The sequence below is a fragment of the Astyanax mexicanus genome, chromosome 1 (genome assembly GCF_023375975.1).
Source record: "Astyanax mexicanus isolate ESR-SI-001 chromosome 1, AstMex3_surface, whole genome shotgun sequence".
In the NCBI taxonomy this organism is placed as follows: Eukaryota; Metazoa; Chordata; class Actinopteri; order Characiformes; family Acestrorhamphidae; genus Astyanax; species Astyanax mexicanus.
The window spans coordinates 116,817,227-116,836,804 of NC_064408.1; the positions used below are offsets into that span (position 1 = coordinate 116,817,227).

Genomic DNA, 19,578 nt, shown 5'->3' on the forward strand with positions numbered 1-19,578 from the left:
AGTAGCACACTTCTAGTATACTTCGTTGGGGATAAAAATATATTACTACTAATATATTAATACTTTAATTTTTTAGCGTGTTACAAATTTACTTAAATGTTTTAAATTAGTTAAGTAGTAATTCATTTTACTTTAAGTGAACTACTGTAACAGTTGTTATTAACACACTTTGCTAAAAAAGTAGGATAATTTGGAAATAAGTATTTTAGAAATATATTGAATTACATTAAACTATAAGTGTACTTCATAGTAATCTGTTTTTTTTAAACGAACTATATTGTACTTTTTAAAAAGTATGAACAAAGTTTACTTTTAAACATTTGATGAAAGCATAATATAAATGTACTTTTAATATATTTAAGTAGGTACATAAATCCGTTATCCGTATATTTACAGCATACTTACAGCATACATTTCTCAATATGTTTTAAGCACAATTATGATTTTTTTTTACCAGAGTAGACACTGAAACAAAAGAGTTGGAACCCAAACCTATCCTTTAGCATGTTAGTTAACTTGCCTATTATAGTAATAGAGTGTTATAGCAGGAAATAACAAGTAAACAAAAGGAAACAGTGCCCCCAGTGTCAGCCTGCTGGAAGTACACAGCTCTTTTTACATGTATCTCCATTGAAGATCAGTAAAAGATTATCAGCCACGCTAGAGCTGCCCCGACCATCTGTAAGTGCTATCACAGTAAGAAGCAGTCTGTAGTCAGTTGTGATGGTCAGATGTCCACAAATTTATATTTTTCTCTGTCTATTTTTTGTTTATTTATGTAATTTCCTCCCATTCATTTTAGAATATGAATCATTATGTATTTTCAAAGCTGTTTCATTGCAATTTAACTCATGGTGCTCTACAGATTTGTGAGTTATTTAACAGTCAGCTGAAGCTCATTCTGAACTCTAATATTTATTCTAATATTGAAACCTGTGAAGGTGACATTTCTGCTTCTAATTAATGTTCACAAAATGACCTTTTTGAACAATAATTAGGATTATGCGTCACACTTTAGTGGCTTTCTGAATAACGAACACAATAATTTGTGTTTATAAAAGCATTTGCAAGTGTAAATAGTTCTGAATTAGAGCTGCCTGATATGACCTTAAACTGAAATCACGATTAATGAAACTTTTTACCTCAATTACAGCAATGAGCCATTATTTTAATGATTGGCTTAGTTGGCTTAGGGTTTGAGTTCTCCACCATAGTGTTACATGTGGCAGACTGGAAGGGGCGGAGTCTTGTGACTACACATGAGGTATTACCAGAGAATCTCAAATAGAGATGAGAAAATCCACTTGAGCATCAATTCTGGATTTGTTAGATCACAAGAAGGTGTTTCATGTGAAGCAATTGCGCAAAATCGAGTTTATAAAGGGCTCTAGAGTGCTTGCTTAATGGTGCGACTTAAAAATGATGTAACCAATCGTTTGAGGGGAAAACAAGTCTAGGAGACTCTGCTAGTCTCCCTGAGGTTCAACAACATACATACATTAGACCCATTTTGGGATCTAAACCAATCAGAGATTGTGAAGGGCAGGACCCCACAGTCATATAATTACATTTCAATATCATTCAGAATCAGCTTGAGGCTTGTTATCAACAGAATTAATAAACAAAACACTGATAGATTAATTCAAAGGTAAAACTGAGCAAAAACAGCAGAAAACTATAGGTTTCCACAGCAACTAGTATCATATCTTGTGACGTTTGCTTTGAACCATAGAAACGAAACTAAAGGATGTTGGATTGACCTGTGTGAGATATGTGTGTGTGTGTGTGTGGGGGGGGGGGGGGGGTGGGGGGGGTGGAATTTGAAGGTGTTTCTTGCCTTTGCATGGACAATTCTAGCCAAATGCCACCGGTCATGATAATTATCATCAACTAATCTGTCTACTGTTGGTGGTAATGCCTGCTATGCTATGTATGATACAAGGTAGAAAATTGAGACTATGGATCAGGGACTGTTAAATGTTAAATGCACAACGTCAAAAAACGAATGTCCTATCCTTATATACTTACAATTATACACATAATTGTAATTACACGTTTACATTTACATTCTACCCACAATCATTTACTTTATTTTTCCCACTATAGGTTGGGAGCTTAGACTAAACGTGTATTTTCTGGTCTATGTTCATACATAAGACGCACCAGATTATAAGTTGCATTATGCGACACTAGTAAGGCACATGGGTTTCGCCATGTTTTCCTTATAATTCAGCAGATCTTGCCACTAGATGGTGGTATCTAAATGAGTTAAGTAAAGCTAAGCTAAGTAAATAAAACTGTAAAACTTTTCTTTTAAAGTAAAACAAGTGCTGGATGTTAATCTACACAGATTTCTCTTCTGAAAACTGTTTATTTGGGTGAGCAAAGCACTTCCATTTATTTACAGTAAGCTTACATTTCCAGATTTCCACTAAGGGCTGGGTGCAGCAGCATTAGCATTAGCAGCTAACCGCTAACATTAGCCACCCAACATTGCTACACTGAGGCATCCTGAGTATTCTGGTAAACCAGGTGGATATTAGGCAGCGGTTCGTCCCACGTAGCTTGTTTTACCATGGCAAACACAGAGTAAAGTCTGATATACTAGAGCTAGCTCTTAGCGTTCTTAGTGGCTAATGTTAATGCCGCTCCAGCAGTGCTACCTGCAGTCTACAGGCTGATGATACTCACCTCTGAACGCAACTTGATGGCAACTTGATGATTTTTGGGAAAATGAAAGGATTTTGGGTGCTCCTGATAGTGTGAAAAATAAGGTACACTCATCAACACATACTAGTGAGAAGTGGCAGCCAACTGAGCACAGCGTACTCTTAACCGGAAACAACCATCCACCTAAGGAATTGACCCAGCACAGAGTGGCAATCCATATCTGGGCATGCAGTCACATCTACATACTTACTATATAGCTCCATTCATACATACCAGGGCAATTAGAGTATCTTTTGTAATTTTTCTGGGTAATTTAGAGTATCCAATTTATCTGATCCTTATGTTTTTGGAACTTTGGGAAAAAAAGGGAGTTCCGACACACTAAAAAAACAGAGGTAAGATATAAGTACTTTCTTGTACTTAAAGGCTGTACCCTCAAAGGTATAGTATTGGTCTTTACAGGATCAAATGTGTTTCCTCTGAAGTACAAAGTATTTCCGGAAGCAGGAAGTACAGATTTGTACCATTTAACCAGCCAAAAGGTACATTTGGTATTCTGTATCACTGAACTAATAAACAATATATATTTTAATTATACATTTTTCATTTGAAATCCCACAAAAATCCTGGTACAAAAAATTATGTACAAAAAATACTTCCACTGAAAGGTACCCTACTGTACCTCAATATAAGCTTTGTACTCGTTTTAAGTACAGATCTGTACTTATTTTTCTTAGTGTGCATAGGAAACCCACCCAGACATGATCAGATTGGGGCTTAAACCCAAGACCTCACAAGATAACACCTTACAACTTATACAGGTGCGAGTGTTCCTCAGCCAGCCGTCCAAGGCATCACTTCATGATCAATTTACTTACTACTTGTTCAAAAAGTTTCTTAGCTTCAGTTTTTTATTTTATTTCTGAGCTTTGATGGGCCTTATCAGAGAACGACTCTCCTAACACTGACCCTAACCCTAGTCTTAGCTCTCAGCAAAGCTCTAATTAATTCATATCATCCATTTGAGCTGCGATAGACTTCTAGCCTTCTAGCCTTCTCATAATGCGAGCATCTGTTGATCCATAACTGACAATCCAAACAACTTGGGATCAAAAAGGTTGATGTGAATTAATTAGACAGAAAATAAATGAGCGCGGTGAACTTTATCCCGCTAATCATCGCTCGGCTCGTCGTCTGAAGCGATCGGCAATAACCCAAGCACGCGTTTAAATCTGACACTATTTATAATGTATTTGTATAGCGCGGCACATCTTACGCGAGCCCAAGATCGAGAACGTGGAAAAACAGCAGCAGAAGAAGAACCCCCGAAACCTCCGCCCTCGCTCCGTATCGATGGAAGACAAGTGAAGAAGCATGATCTGGATTTTGAGGCCGTTCTTTTTTGCCCTGCAGCCAAGAATAAAATACGTATTGCTGGGCATGATGAAAGCCCGCAGCTACCTTCTGCTGCAGTGAAGTTTTCTTTTTCAACAGCATTTCCTCCCTACACAACATACACTCACACTCAAACACTCGCATCTCTGTCGCTCCACACTCCAACGAGGCAGCGCACTGCAAGCGGACGACAATAAACCATCAAAACTCTCCTTTACCGTCACTTTTCGCCCACGGCTCGGGCTAAGGATGTAAAGTGGCTTGAAAAGTGGTGGACTGCACAAAGCAGGAGGGCCAGATAGTGGATAGAAGAGCTCTGCAGGAGAGGAACTCCTGAAAGTGTTGCGTCAGGTCTGTTGGATCTACAGGCACTGAAGAACTTGCTAACACCAGCTTGGGCGCCCCACCGCCTTAAGAGAGTGCTGCCTCGTAGGGGCGGTTGTAAGATGTCTATCAAACTGTGAAAGTAACAGCAAGAAAAAGTAGAAAAAAGACCGCAAATGCCCCCAGATATAATGTTCTCGTCACGCTGCACTCCTGAAATAATAAGCTGACTAGACTTAAAACTATCTCTGTATCTTCAGACTACTGAGATACTACTACCACTCCTACTAAAGAAAAAAAAAATACTTAGAGCAAAGAGAGCGAAACCAGTAGCCTTACAGTGTCACCTCATTTAGGCATCTGGAGGAACAGCTGTTAATCGTGATGATATTGCATGAAGTAAATCAACAACCGAACGGCTTCAACAGAAGAAAATACCGGGCCTTTTAGAGAGTCCTGACCTCCTGAACCCAATTGAGATGCTGCGGCATCATGACCTCAGGAGAGCGATTGATTCACACCAGATATCCCAAGAATATTATAGCTGAACTGAAACAGTTTAGTGAAGAGGAATGATCCAAAATTCCTCCTGACCGTTGTACAGGTCTGATCTGTAACTACAGGAAACGTTTGGTCGAGGTTTTTGCTGCCAAAGGAGGATCAACCAGTTATTAAATCCAAAGATTTACATACTTTTTCCACCCTCACTGTGAATGTTAACATGTTGTGTTCAATAAAATCATGCAAACATATATATTTTTTATGTGGTATTAGTTTAATCAAACTGTGTTTGTCTATTGTTGTGACTTAAATGAAGATCAGAACACATTTAATAACCAATTTGTGCAGACATTCAAGCAATCCCAAAGGGTTCACATACTTTTTCTTGCAACTGTATTCAAAGGTAGATACTTGAGACTATGGTTCAGGGACTGTTAGATGCTTGCACAAAAGTGGAATGTCCTATCCTTACTTACATAGGCACAATTACATTCTAACCACAATTATTTATACTTATCAATACACACCAGTGACAAGCAGCAGCCAACTATCAACACAGCATACTATCAACCGGAAACATATTTGCAGCAGGAGTGGCATAAAGTCATCCAAAAGCAGTGTGTAAGACTGGTGGAGGAGAACAAGCCTGAAAACTGTGATTATAAACCAGGGTTATTCCACCAAATATTGATTTATAAACTCTTAAAACTTTATGCATATGAACTTGTTTTCTTTGCATTATTTAAAGTCTGAAAGCTCTGCATCTTTTTTGTTATTTCAGCCATTTCTAATTTTCTGCAAATAAATGCTCTAAATGAGAATATTGTTATTTGGAATTTGGGAGAAATCTTGTCTGTAGTTTATAGAATAAAACAACAATGTTCATTTTACTCAAATATAAACCTATAAATCAGAGAAACTGATTCAGAAACTGAAGTGGTCTCTCAATTTTTTCCAGAGCTTTACATGATTAACTGTCTTACCTCTAAATTCACCTTTTCCAGGCTTACAGTGAAAACTCAAGTTTTCATTCCCCATTACTTACAAAAATTGAGCAACTCAATTAAAAAAAGTAAACTCAACGTGCCCTGTCTTACAGTATCAAAAAAAACTTTTACTTATAGTAATAACTTGTTTTAAGTTTTGCTAACTTTAGTTTTCATTCCCAATTGCCTTAACTTTTTAAGGCAACCAGTTTGCTCTATTGTTTTTTTTAAGTAAGCTAAACTTTTTTGGTGTTACAGTGTGGGCTTTGTCACCATATACTTGACACTGATTGGTTTGTAGCATGTTGTCAGTTCTCAGTGAACTTCACATATTGGAGAGTTGAACTTTGATACAAAATCAGTTATTTTATTAATATTCTATAGATGTGAAATCGCTAAAAAGTCTTATTAAGCCTGCACATTTTAGGGAATTCATGCTGTAATAGAGCACCTGCACCCCACAAAAATGTGTATTAATGAGCTGATTTGGTTTAGATTAGGCGGGTTGGGAGACAGGAAAACACTAAATGTGCTAAGCAGGGAGACACCAGGGCCAGTGTTAAGAATTAACACTTTAATGGTAGCATTGAAATTTGCCTACACACGTGTAGGCAGAGCATGTAGTGACCAAACCAGCTTAAAACAAATCAAAACTAATCCACTATTATCTACATCAGGCTCTTCAAAGAACTCCCACCCTGCTTTGCTGCAGCTTTGCAATCTCTTGGCAATCGCTCCAGCAGCTTCATAAGGAGCCTCCTGGGATTCCTCTTCAAGAGGCATGCAGCTTTTTTCTCAATATGTCTGAGATTTTGGAAAACACGCACAGCTTGTCTAGACCCTGTCCAAAAGTTTTATCAGTAAAATAGGACTGTCTGGAGTCCTTGTACCTATTTTACTGGCAGCAGTGGAACTGTGTTGGGGATTATTTGGGGAAGTGGGTTAAAGTTTACGATTGTTGGGATGAGTTGGTGAGAGGTTTATGAATAGTTTGAGAAAAATTGGGATGAGTTGAGGAAAGAAGCTGATGATTTGTTTTGAGAAGTTGAAGATTAATTGGAGGACAGTTTGAAAAGGTTGGAGAAAAGTTGAAATTGGTTGAGAAAAAAATTATAGTTAGTTGGAGGATGACTTGGGGCAAAGTTGTTAATTAGTTGGAGAGAAGTTGGAATGAGCTGTGGAGAAGTTGGGGATTAGTTGGAGAAAAGTTGCAATGAGTTGAAGAAACTTTAGTGATTAGCTGAAGAAAAGTTGAGAGAAGTTGTGGAGGTTGGAGTTGAGGAGTTGAGATGGGTTGATCAGAAGTTGAGGATTAGCTGGAGAGAAGTGAGTTGAAATGAGTTGGGGAAGAAGTTGGTGATTAGTTGGGGATTAGTTGTAGAAAAGTTGGGATGGTTTGGGAAGAAGTTGGTGATTATTTGGAGAAAAGTTGTAATGAGTTGGGGAGAAGTTGGGGATTAGCTGGAGAGAAGTTGAGATGAGTTGTCGAGAAGTTGGGATGAGTTGAGGAAAGAAGTTGATTAGTTTTGAGGAGTTATGAAGAAGTTGGGGATTAATTGGAGGAAAGTTTGAAAAGGTTGGAGAAAAGTTGGAATGGGTTGAGGAGAAATTGATAGTTCGTTTTTAGGGCGACTTGGGGCAAAGTTGATGATTAGTTGGGAGGAGTTGTGGAGAAGTTGCAGATTAGTTGGAGAGAGGCTGGGATGAGTTGGAGAGAATTTGGGGATGAGTTAGAGAGAAGTTAAGATGAGTTGGGGAGAAGTTCAGGATTAGTTGGAGAAAAGTTTAGATGGGCTAGGGAGAAATTGGAGATTATCTTGTGAGAAGTTGGGATGAGTTGGGGAGAGGTTTATGATTAGTTTGAGAAAAATTGGGATGTGTTAAAAAAGCTGATGATTTGTTTTGAGGAGTTATGAAGAAGTTGGGGATTAATTGGATAAAAGTTTGAAAAGGTTGGAAAAAAGTTGGAATGGGTTGAAGAGTAATTGATAATTAGTTGGAGGGCGACTTGGGGGTAAAGTTGATGATTAGTTGGGAGGAGTTGGGGAGAAGTTGGGAAATAGTTAGAGAGAAGTTGAAATGAGTTGGGGATAAATAGGGGATTAGTTGGAGAAATGTTGTAATGAGTTGGGGAGAAGTTGTGGATTAGCTGTAGGGAGGTTGAGATAAGTTGTAGAAAAGTTAGGATGGTTTGGGAAGACACTGGCGATTAGTTGGAGAAAAGTTGTAATAAGTTGAAGAGAAGTTGGGGATTAACTGGAGAGAAGTTGGGATGAGTTGGGGAGAGTTTGGGGATTAGTTGTAGAAATGTTGGGATAAGTTGGGGAGGTAGGAGTTGAGGAGTTGGGTTAGGGAGTTGGGGATGAGTTATGGGGTTGGAGATGAGGAGGGGAGATGATTATCCAATATCCTGGCCTCACTAAAGATTTTTTTTCTTAATGCAATAAAATACACACAGAAATTAAAGAGCACAGAAATTCAAAACCTAGGAGAGCACCCTTTTCCTTAAACATTAGAAACAGTTACTCCAGCAAAAGCAGGGTGAAGTCTTTTTTTAATAATGGTGTTCCAATACAGTTGTGTATTTAGTGTATATATTAACCATGCGAACAGAGCTCCCATTAACAGAATCAATGGAATGCAGTCTGGGGTTTCCAGCAATGTTTTTAAATTGCAAATTTGTGGTTCCAAACAGCAGAGGAGGGGGATGCTAAACAAGTCCGCTGATATTTTGACATCGCTGCAGAGAACGAGAGGAAGAAGGCGAAGCGAGCAGCTGGGTCTGAGCTGGGGATGAATAAATCATGAGCTGTTTTGACGAGTAAGTGTCCCAATAAAAAAAAAAAAAAAAAAAAAAAGCAAAAAGTGAATCACAGCGCTCTTCCACGGCTCTCCATTGTAAACAGCCGTCCTCTGTTGTGTAACACGGAGCCGCAGAGCCACGGCTCGAACACCATCTCCCACACTTCAGGAGTGTAATTACATATCCCTTTATGCTCATTAATTTCACATCACTCTCATTTGTAAAGCAATCAATATAGTCAAGACTGTGCTAAATAAAACAGTGTGCTGAAAGTCTAGCGTCGGATAACGTACAGCTGCATGTGTGATCCCGGATCCTGGAGGCTTGAAATGAGATGCTCAGTTGACCCACTGGAAATTCAATGTAAATATATACAGAACCAGTCAAACGTTTGGACACATCTCTTCTCATTCAATGTGTTTTATTTTCTTTTTTATTATTTTTGTTATTTACATTGTAAATGTAATGCTTAAGACTATATTAAAGCTATGTAGGTAGTATACATAGAATTATTCTGTAAACAAAAAATGTTAAATACACAAACCACAATATGTTTTATACTTTAGATTCTTCTAAGTAGCACATTTATCTTTGAGCACAGATCTGCACACTCTTGGTATTTTAAGTCACCTGGAATAGTTTTGCTCAGTGTCTTGAAGGAGTTGCTGGAGGTGCTGAACGACAGTTGCTGCCTTTCCTTCACGCTGTGAAGCTCCAGCTCATCCCAATTAAATCACCTCAAATCACCATCTCAGTTCATCAGGTTTAGATCAGGGGATTAATGTGGAGGACAAACACTTTTTACCACATAATTCCATATGTGTCCCTTAACTGTTTTATGTATAAAACAAATTAAATTGAAAAATAAAGAAAAACATTGAATGAAAAGATGTGTCCAAATGTTTGACAGACACTATATTTATAATTCTTCATTTTGCTGGAAAACTCATGCATGCAGTTTACCAATTTATCTCAACTTCTCCCCAACTCATCCCACCTTCTCTTCAACTAATCCCAATGTCTTCCCACCTTCTCACAAACTAATCTGCAACTCATTCCAACTTCTCTCCAACTAATTCCTAACTTCTCTCCAACTAATTCCCAACTTCTCTCCAACTAATTCTCAATTTATCCCAAACTCATCCCAACTTTTTCCCGGCTAATCTCCAACTCATCCCACCTTCTCTCCAACTAATCCTCAATTTATCCCTAACTCATCCCAACTTTTCCCCGGATAATCCCCAACTTCTCTCCAACTCATCCCACCTTCTCTCCAACTAATCCTCAATTTATCCCCAACTCATCCCAACTTTTTCCTGGCTAATCCCCAATTTCTCCCCAACTCATCCCACCTTCTCTCCAACTAATCCTCAATTTATCCCCAACTCATCCCAACTTTTTCCCGGCTAATCCCCAACTTCTCCCCAACTCATCCCACCTTCTCTCCAACTAATCCTCAACTCATCCCAACTTTTCCCCAGGTAATCCCCACCTTCTCTCCAGCTAATCCTCAACTCATCCCAACGTTTCCCCGGGTAATCCCCAACTTCTCTACAACTCATCCCACGTTCTCTCCAACTAATCACCAATTTATCCCCAACTCATCCCAACTTTTTCCCAGCTAATCTATAGTTCCCAACTTCTCCCCAACTCTTCCCAACTTCTCTCCAACTTGTCCTTAACTAATCATCAACTTCTACCCAACTCATTCCAACTTCTCTCCACCTTCTCTCCAACTCATCTCTTTGGTGAGTCCCCAACTTCTCCACAACTTATCCCAACTTCTCCCTAACTAATGCCCAACTTTTCTCCAACTAATCCAAACTTCTTCCCATCTCATCCCACTGTCTCTTCATCTAATCCCGAACTCAGCAACTCATCCCAAATTATCTCCGACTAATCCCCAATTTATTCCCAACTAATCCCCAATTTATCCCAACTTCTCTCCAACTAATCCTCAACTTCTCTCCAACTAATCTCAATTTTTTTCCACTTTCTTCCAAACTCATCTCAAATCCCCAACCTCTCCTTAACTTGTCCCAACTTCTCTTTAACTACTCCCCTACGTTCCTCCAACATCTCCCCAAATAATCCCACCTTCTCTTCAACTAATCCCCAACGTCTCCCCAACGAATCCCAACTAATCTCCAATTTCTCTCCAACTCATAAATTTTATAAATGTATTATTAATCCACAATATAGAAAATAAATTAAATTGAAAAATAAAGAAAAACATTGAATGAAAAGATGTGTCCAAATGTTTGACCGACACTATATTTATAATTCTTCATTTTGCTGGAAAACTCATGCATGCAGTTTACCAATTTATCTCAACTTCTCCCCAACTCATCCCACCTTCTCACAAACTAATCCCAATGTCTTCCCAACACATCCCACCTTCTCTCAAACTAATCCTCAACTCATTCCCAACTTATCTTACAACTCATCCCACCTTCTCTTCAACTAATCCCAACGTCTTCCCACCTTCTCACAAACTAATCTGCAACTCATTCCAACTTCTCTCCAACTAATTCCCAACTTCTCTCCAACTAATTCCCAATTTATCCCCAACTCATCCCAACTTTTTCCAGGCTAATCCCTAACTTCTCCCCAACTCATCCCCCCTTCTCTCCAACTAATCCCCAATTTATCCCAACGTCTCCCCAACGAATCCCAACTAATCTCCAATTTCTCTCCAACTCATCCCAATCAACCCCCAACTTTCCTCCATCTCTCCAACTAATCCCATCTTCTCTTCAACTAATCCCCAACATCTCCCCAACAAATCCCAACTAATCTCCAATTTCTCTCCAACTCATCCCAATCAATCCCCAACTTCTCTCCAACTTCTCCTCAACTCATCTCAGCTTCTCTCCAACTAATCCTCATTTCTCCTCAACTCATCCAACTGGTGCTCCTACAATGTTATTCCTATTACAGAGATTGAGCAATGTAGTGTTAGGAGACTTGCACAAGGACTCTTATCGGTGAATCACAGCATATTTACCCAGACTGGGAATTGAACCCCAGTCTCCCAGCTACTAGCTATTAGTTAGTGGTGTTAACCACTGCACCACACCAATCACATTTAATGTTGTATCCAGGCTAGAGGCAGCCAAAAAGGCACTAAAGCCTTAAAATCATTGTAAATGTGCCTCTTTGTTGAGTTCGAAATCACTTGTGCACCAAATTCTTGTCTGCTTCTATTAAAGATCAATTAATTTTCATTCTGTCCCCAAAAAGAACAGCTGAAAGATGAAAGAAATCACTGTAAGCCCAATATTGCCATGACATTAAAGTTTATAATGAGTGTGTGTAAACTTTTGACTGCACCAATGCAAAAAAAAAAAAAAAGAAAAACTGTACGGGCTCGTGGCCGCGGGGCCTGAAAAGAACAAAGAGGTGCCATATAATGAAGCTAATAAAACACCGTCCAACAGCTTGATGGTAAGAGATATTAAAGCTGAAGCTTGTGAAATCAGGGCACGTCTGGGCAAATTAATGCAGAGGTAGTGAAGAGTGTGAGGGCCGGCGCCGCTGGGTACAATTTAGCTCACGGGGTGCTATTTTTTTAAAACTCCAGAATGTGTCCTACAGCTGAGAGAGAGGAAATCCCCAGGTTTACTACATTAAAAGTTGAAAGGAAATATCACCGGCGGTTATTGTTCAGAGAGGAACATTAAATAAGAGCCTGAGGCTAAGGAGATAAAGGCTAGCTAACACAACAAAGCTAAACAAGGCCGGGGTCAGTCTGAATTACCAGATCATTTGGGTGAAATGAATGAACTGCAGTCTGGAGGAGGTGCAGGCAGTGTTGGCAGGTATAGAAGCAGCACGCTGTGCTCGGCCAAATCAGTGTGTGTGTGTGTGTGTGTGTGTGTGTGTTAGAGAGAGAGAGGCTGTGTTTGTTTTTTATACACTTTCAGGACCAAATGTACTAGATTACAGTAACTATGGGGAAGCTCTCAAAATAATTCCATTTAATAATGCCATTTAAAATAATAAAATCTATTGGTATAGCTTATTATCATCTTGTTATGTCATCATATTTAAATATTAAGCCATTTGTAAAGATATTATCTCATTATTATTATGAGCCAATATTTTAAAATCTTTCTTTATTTTAAGATATCACCGCATTACTTTGAATCAGTCATTATTTTGAACCATTATTACATTATTTTTGAGATGTTACTTTATTACTTTGCGATACACTGTTGTTATTTAAGATACTCTCATTATTTTGAGACATTATCTATTTATTTTGAGATATTACTTTATTACTTTGAGATAGACTGTTCTTATTTAAAGACCATGTCATTATTTTAAAACATTATCTTATTGTTTATTACTTTATTACTTTGAGATTCACAGTCGTTATTTAAAGACACTGTCATTATTTTGAGACATTATCTCAGTATTTTGAGATATTACTTTATTACTTTGAGATACAGTCATTATTTAAAGACATCGTCATTATTTTAAAACATTATCTCATTGTTTTGAGATATTACTTTATTACTTTGAGATTCACAGTCGTTATATAGACATTGTCATTATTTTGAGATATCACCTTATTACTTTGAAACAGTCATTATTTTGAGACATTATCTCATTGTTTTGAGATATTACTTTATTACTTTGAGATTCACAGTCGTTATATATAGATTGTCATTCTTTTGAGACATTATCTCATTACGTTGAGATATTGCTTTATTACTTTGAGATACAAAGCCAGTTTGTAAAGACATTATAATTATTTTGAGACATTATCTCATTATTTTGAGATATTACTTTATTACGCTAAGATATATAGTCGTTATTTAAAGACACTGTCATTATTCTAAAATATTATCTTATTTGAAATAGTCATCATTTTGAGACATTATCTCATTATTTTTAAATATCACCTCATTTTTTCAGATACTTTGAAATGTAGATGCTTTGTCACTATTTTGTCTATTATCTCATTATATATAAACACAGCATGCTGTGCTCAGCCAAATCAGTGTGTGTGTGTGAGGCTGTGTTTGTTTTTATACACTTTTAGGACCAAATGTACTGGATTATGGCAACTAAGGAGCAGCTCATTCATGTCAATTAAAATAAAAATTGTTATAGCTTACTATTATCTAGTTATGTCATTATTTTTAAACCATATTATCTCATTAATATAAGATATTTTATCTTATTTTTTTATTGTATCTTATTTTGAGATATTACTATATTACTTTGAGATACACAGTAGTTATTTAAATATGTCATTATGTTGAGATATCATCTTATTACTTTGGAACAGTCATTATTTTGCAACATTATCTCATTATTTTGAGATATCACCTCATTGCTTTCAGACACTCTCATAATATTTAGAGGTTAAGTCACTCTTTTGAGATATCTTGTTATATTGAGACACCAAGTCATTATTTTGAGACATTATCTCATTATTTTGAGATATTACCTTATCACTTTGAGATACACAATAAGTATTTAAAGATATTGTCATTATTTTGAGATAATATTTCATTACTTTGAGAAACACAATAGTTGTTTAAAGATGGTCATTATTTTGCGGCATTATCTCAATATTTTGAGATATCATCTCTTTGCTTTCAGATACTCTCATAATATTTAGATTTAGAAGTCAATTTTTTATTTATTTTGTGACATTATCTTATTATATTGAGACACCAAGTCATTACTTTGAGGTACCATCTCATTATTTTGAGAAACTCTTTTTTTTTATTACTTTAAGATGCTATATCATTCTTTGGAATATTGATCCATTATTTTGAGATACTATCTCATCATTTTGAGGTACTGAGTCATTTTGAAATACTATCTCATAAGTTCCTGATTCTAGGTCATTATTTTGAGATGCTTTCTGATTATCTTAAGCTTAATCTCATTAACTTAAGTCATTTTAAGATACTCTTAAGAGATAAGTTCATTATTTTGAGATACTAACTTGTCATCTTTTGATGCTATTTATTATATTGAGATACTAAGTCATTTTAAGATACTATCTCATTGCATCATGATTCTAGGTCACTATTTTAAGATGCTATCTCATTTTTAAAGACAGTACGTCATCCTGAAATGTGATTTTAATACAAACATCATTATTTTCAGATACTAAACCATTGGTTTTAGACATTATGCAGGTATTACTTTGAGATCTTATTCTTTTGTTAAGTTATATGTGTTCTTTGGAAGATACTGTCATTATTTTGAGACATTATCTATTTATTTTGAAATATTACTTTATTACTTTAAGATAGACCGTTCTTATTTAAAGAAACTGTAATTATTTTAAGACATTATCTCATTATTTTGAGATATTTCTTTATTACTTTGAGATAGACTGTTCTTATTTAAAGACACTGTCATTATTTTAAAACATTATCTTATTGTTTATTACATTATTACTTTGAGATTCACAGTCGTTATTTAAAGACACTGTCATTATTTTGAGACATTGTTTCATTAATTTGAGACATTATTCTTTGGAATGATTGAGCTCTGTCTAGTATTTTTGGGATGAGTTGATGAGTGATGTTTTATTCAGTATTAAATCAGATGATTGGTATCAGAGCGCTGTGTATCAGTGTGTAGGAGTGTGTGCTGTTGGGAACACTGTACTGAAGGACTGATTGATCCGTGTTTCCCTTCAGCAACACACTGGGCTGGAGTGAGGCGCTTGTACTGGGCTGTAATGGGAGTGATGTTAAGTGATTAAGCAGTCTGGAGTGAGTGAGAGAGTGAGAGGAGTGAGGAGTGATCACTGCTGGATTAGTATCAGTGTCTGTGTGAGAGTGACACGTCCTCCAGCATTTACCCTGAATACCGCTTAGCCACCAGCTACTAGCCAGAGGCAGCCTGAGGGCTTAGCTCTCTCTCTCTCTCTATCGCTCTCTCGCTCTCTTGCTCTCTCTCTCTCTCTCTCACTCGCTTGCTTGCTCTTTCTCTCTCTCTCTCTCTCTCTCTCTCTCTCTCTCTCTCTCTGCGCATGCGTGGCGTTTGTGGAGCGTGTGGAGCGAGTGTGTTTGTGAGAGCGACTGTTTCCCTTTCTTTTGTGTTTATTTTAGTTTTTCTTTGGTTATTTGGGGTTTAGTTTAGCTTAGTTTAGTTTAGTTTTTTGGGTGTAAGGGGGGGTAGTGAGCACAGGACTGGGCGGGTGGGCGCAGTGGGGTAGGGGGTTTTGTGGGGTTTAGCGGGGTTTAGCGGGGGTGGACGCCGGCGTGCAGCATGGCGGGGGTGGCGGGTGCAGGTGTAGGTGGGAAGTTTGACGGGCTTTCTCGTCGGCATGGCGTTAAAGTGCCGGTTGGGGTTGATTTTTCGGTTGAGGAGGTCAGTTTAAAGGTGGGCGCTGTTGTGGGGTATGACTCCATTTTATCAGCCTCCCGAATGAACAGTGCCGTTGTTTTATTTTTGGACAGTGTTGAAAAGGTGAATCAGCTGGTGGTGTCGGGGATTTCATTGAAAGGCACACACATCACTGTGTTTCCCCTGGTTAAACCAACCAAAAAAGTTATTCTGAGCAACGTCCCTCCTTTTATTGGTGATTCTGTTCTGACCCGCGAGCTGTCCCGGCATGGCCAAGTAATGTCCGGAATAAATAAGGTTCCTTTAGGCTGTAAATCTCATCTCCTTAAACACGTCGTTTCTTTTAGGAGAAGGGTTTTTATGGTTTTAAATGACAATGCTGAGGAATTAAATCTGGCTCTAAGATTTAAGATAGACAGTTTTGATTATGTTGTGTTTGCACAACATACTGAGACCATGAAGTGTTTCGGTTGCGGGGCTGAGGGGCACCTGGTGCGGAGCTGCCCTGAGACCATGAAGTGTTTCGGTTGCGGGGCTGAGGGGTACCTGGTGCGGAGCTGCCCGGAGTGGGCAGGGGGGGCTCGGAGCTGCAGCGGCAGGAGGAGGAGGAGGAGGTGGCGGCGGCGGATGGTGCGGTGGACAGTGCGGGTGGGTCAGATGAGCGCGAGCGGGAGGGGGAAGCAGAGCCCGGCGACACGGTACTGCTCTCTGACTCCCAAAACAGTGAATGTAGTATTATAACTGATGAAATGGAGTGCGGGACGAGTCAGGCGCGTGAAAAAGAGCCCGTGTTTAAATCTTGCACGGAATTATCGCTGTGAATGCTTTTGTTTCCATTTTAAACCCTGCAGTGACCTCTGAGTGCCCTTTTTGTTTTGAAAGGGAAACTGTTTTTCATTGTTTTACTCAGTGTACAAGACTGGCTTTACTGTTTAGGGTTTTAACCTCCCTTTTTACTTGTTTTAATGAATGTTTTACGCTGTCACTTTTTATTTTGGGTTTTCCATACTGCCAAAAGAGAAAAAAGAAATGTCACTTGTTGAATTTTATTTTGGGGCAGGCCAAGAGTGCAATTTATTTTAGCAGAAAGAAGAAAATAGACTCAGGCCAAGTTTGTGATGTTCTTTTACTTTTTAAACGGTTAATACAGGCCAGGGTGAGGGTTGGTTTTATGTTTTATGATGCAATGAACGATCATGTTGGGTTTGAAAATGTGTGGGACTACGAAGGAGCTTTATGTAAAATTTTAAATGGTGAACTCATTTTTAATGAACTTTTAGCTTAAACCAACCTGTGTTTTTTATGTAACTGATGGTCTGTTTTAACTAATATTGTTAATAAAGTGTGGTTAAAACTCAACTCTCTCTCTCTCTATCACTATCACTCTCTCTCTATCACTCTCAAACTCTCTCTTACTCACTTGCTTGCTCTTTTTCTCTCTCTCTCTTTTTTCTTTTTCTCTCTCACGTCTTCTCTCTCTCCCCTTCCTTTCTTTTCCTCTCTCTGTCTCTATCACTCGTACTCTCTTTCTCTCTCTCTCTCTCTCTTTTTTTACTTGCTCGCTCACTCCCTATTTTCTCTTACTATCTGTCTCTCTTTCTCTCTCACCATCTCTCATTGTCCTATCTCTTTTACTCTCTCTCTCCTTTTTCTTTTTCTCTCTCACGCCTTTCCTCTCTCCCCTTCCTTTCTCTTCCTCTCTCTCTCTGTCTCTATCACTCTCACTCTCTTTCTCTATCTCTCTCTCTTTTTTTACTTGCTCGCTCACTCCCTATTTTCTCTTACTATCTGTCTCTTTCTCTCTCTAATTCTCCCTCTCTCTCTATCACTCTCTCTCTATCACTCTCAAACTCTCTCTCTCTTACTCACTTGCTTGCTCTTTTACTCTCTCTCTCTTTTTTCTTTTTCACTCACGCCTTCTCTCTCTCCCCTTCCTTTCTCTTCCTCTCTCTCTCTGTCTCGATCACTCTCACTCTCTTTCTCTATCTCTCTCTTTTTTTACTTGCTCGCTCACTCCCTATTTTCTCTTACTATCTGTCTCTCTTTCTCTCTCTCTCTCTTAAATAATGTTTCAATAAAGTTGTTGCTAAATTCTAAAAATTCTCTCTCTCTCTCTAATTCTCCCTCTCTCTATCACTCTCAAACTCTCTCTCTTACTCACTTGCTTGCTCCCTCTCTCTTTCACCATCTCTCCTTCTCCCCTTCTCCTATCTCTCTCTTATTTCTCTCTGTCTATCACTATCACTCTCTCTTTTTTTCTTTTTCTCTCTCACACCTTCTCTCCCTCCCCACCTCTCTCTCCCCTTCCTTTCTCTTTTCTCTCTCTCTCTCTCTCTCTCTCTCTCTCTCTCTTTTTTACTTGCTCACTCACTCCCTATCTCCTCTCACTATGTCTCTCTCTCATTCTTAATATCTTTCTTTCTCTCCCCACCTCTCTCTCAGTATCTCTCCTTCTCCTATCTCTATAACTCTCTACCTATCTCTCTCTTCCTTCTCTCTGTCTCTCTTACAATCACTCTCTCACTTTCTCTCTCTCCCCACTTCTCCCTCCTCTCCTCTCTCTACCTCTCTCTTTCTCTCTCACTTTCTATCTCTCTTTTTCACTTGCTCGCTCGCTGCCTCTCTCCTCTCACTTTTTGTCTCTCTTTCTCTCATTCTCAATATCTCTCTCTCTCCCCACCTCTCTCTCACTATCTCTCTTTCTCCATCTCCTATATATCTCCCTTTCTTTCTCTCTTTCTCTCACTCTGACTCTTTTCTCACCGGTCTCTTGTGCTTTCTATGTTCTTTGTCTCCATCTCTATATTCACTCTCTTTCTCCACCACTCTTTTCATCACAGTCTGTTTTTCTTTTTCTTTCTCTCATTTTTCCTCCTCTCCTTCTCTGTTTACCTCTTTCTTTCTCTTGCTCTTTCAAGAATTTAAACTCTGTTTTCTGTCTGTTTTCTCCATCCTCTCTCCATTTTATTATTTTTCTTTTTTTCCTGTCTCTCTCTCTCTCCACCTCGCACTAAATACTATCTTTCCCCTCTGAACTCTTACTATCACACATGCTTTCTGTCTGTTTTTTTCCTGTGTTATTCTCTTTCTTTTTTCTTTGTCTCTCTATGTTTTCTCTTTTTTCATCTCTCACTAATTCTGTATTTTCTCTGCACCTATTAGACTCTTTTTTTCTCTCTCACAGTCATATCCTAATGTCTTTTTCCTATACCCCTCTGTTTTCTCTCTTTTTGTCTCCCTTACTCTTTTCTTTCCATTAATTGTTGTTCTCAGTATCTATTGCCATTTGTCTGCTTGACCCTCTCTTACTCTTACTCTCCTTTTTCCGCATCCCTTTATTCTCTTACTCTCCTTTTTCCCCATCCCTTTATTCTCTTACTCTCCTTTTTCCGCATCCCTTTATTCTCTCTCCAGCTTTCACTCTTTAGCTTTCACTCTCTCTTCAGTCAGTTTTCTCCATCCTCTCTTTCTCTTTCCCAGTCTTCTTTTTAATTCTCTCTTTTCTTTGTCTCCCTCTCTGTATTTTATCTTTCTCTATACCTCCCTTTTTCTATTTTCTCCCTTTTTCTCCAC

At 38.3% G+C, this 19,578-nt stretch overlaps 1 protein-coding gene across 2 annotated transcripts in view; it reads right to left on the reverse strand.

Annotated features, from left to right (window-relative positions):
- The window catches only part of csmd3a (CUB and Sushi multiple domains 3a), a 777,572-nt gene that overhangs the window by 65,833 nt on the left and 692,161 nt on the right, over positions 1-19,578 (reverse strand). The window lies entirely within an intron of this gene.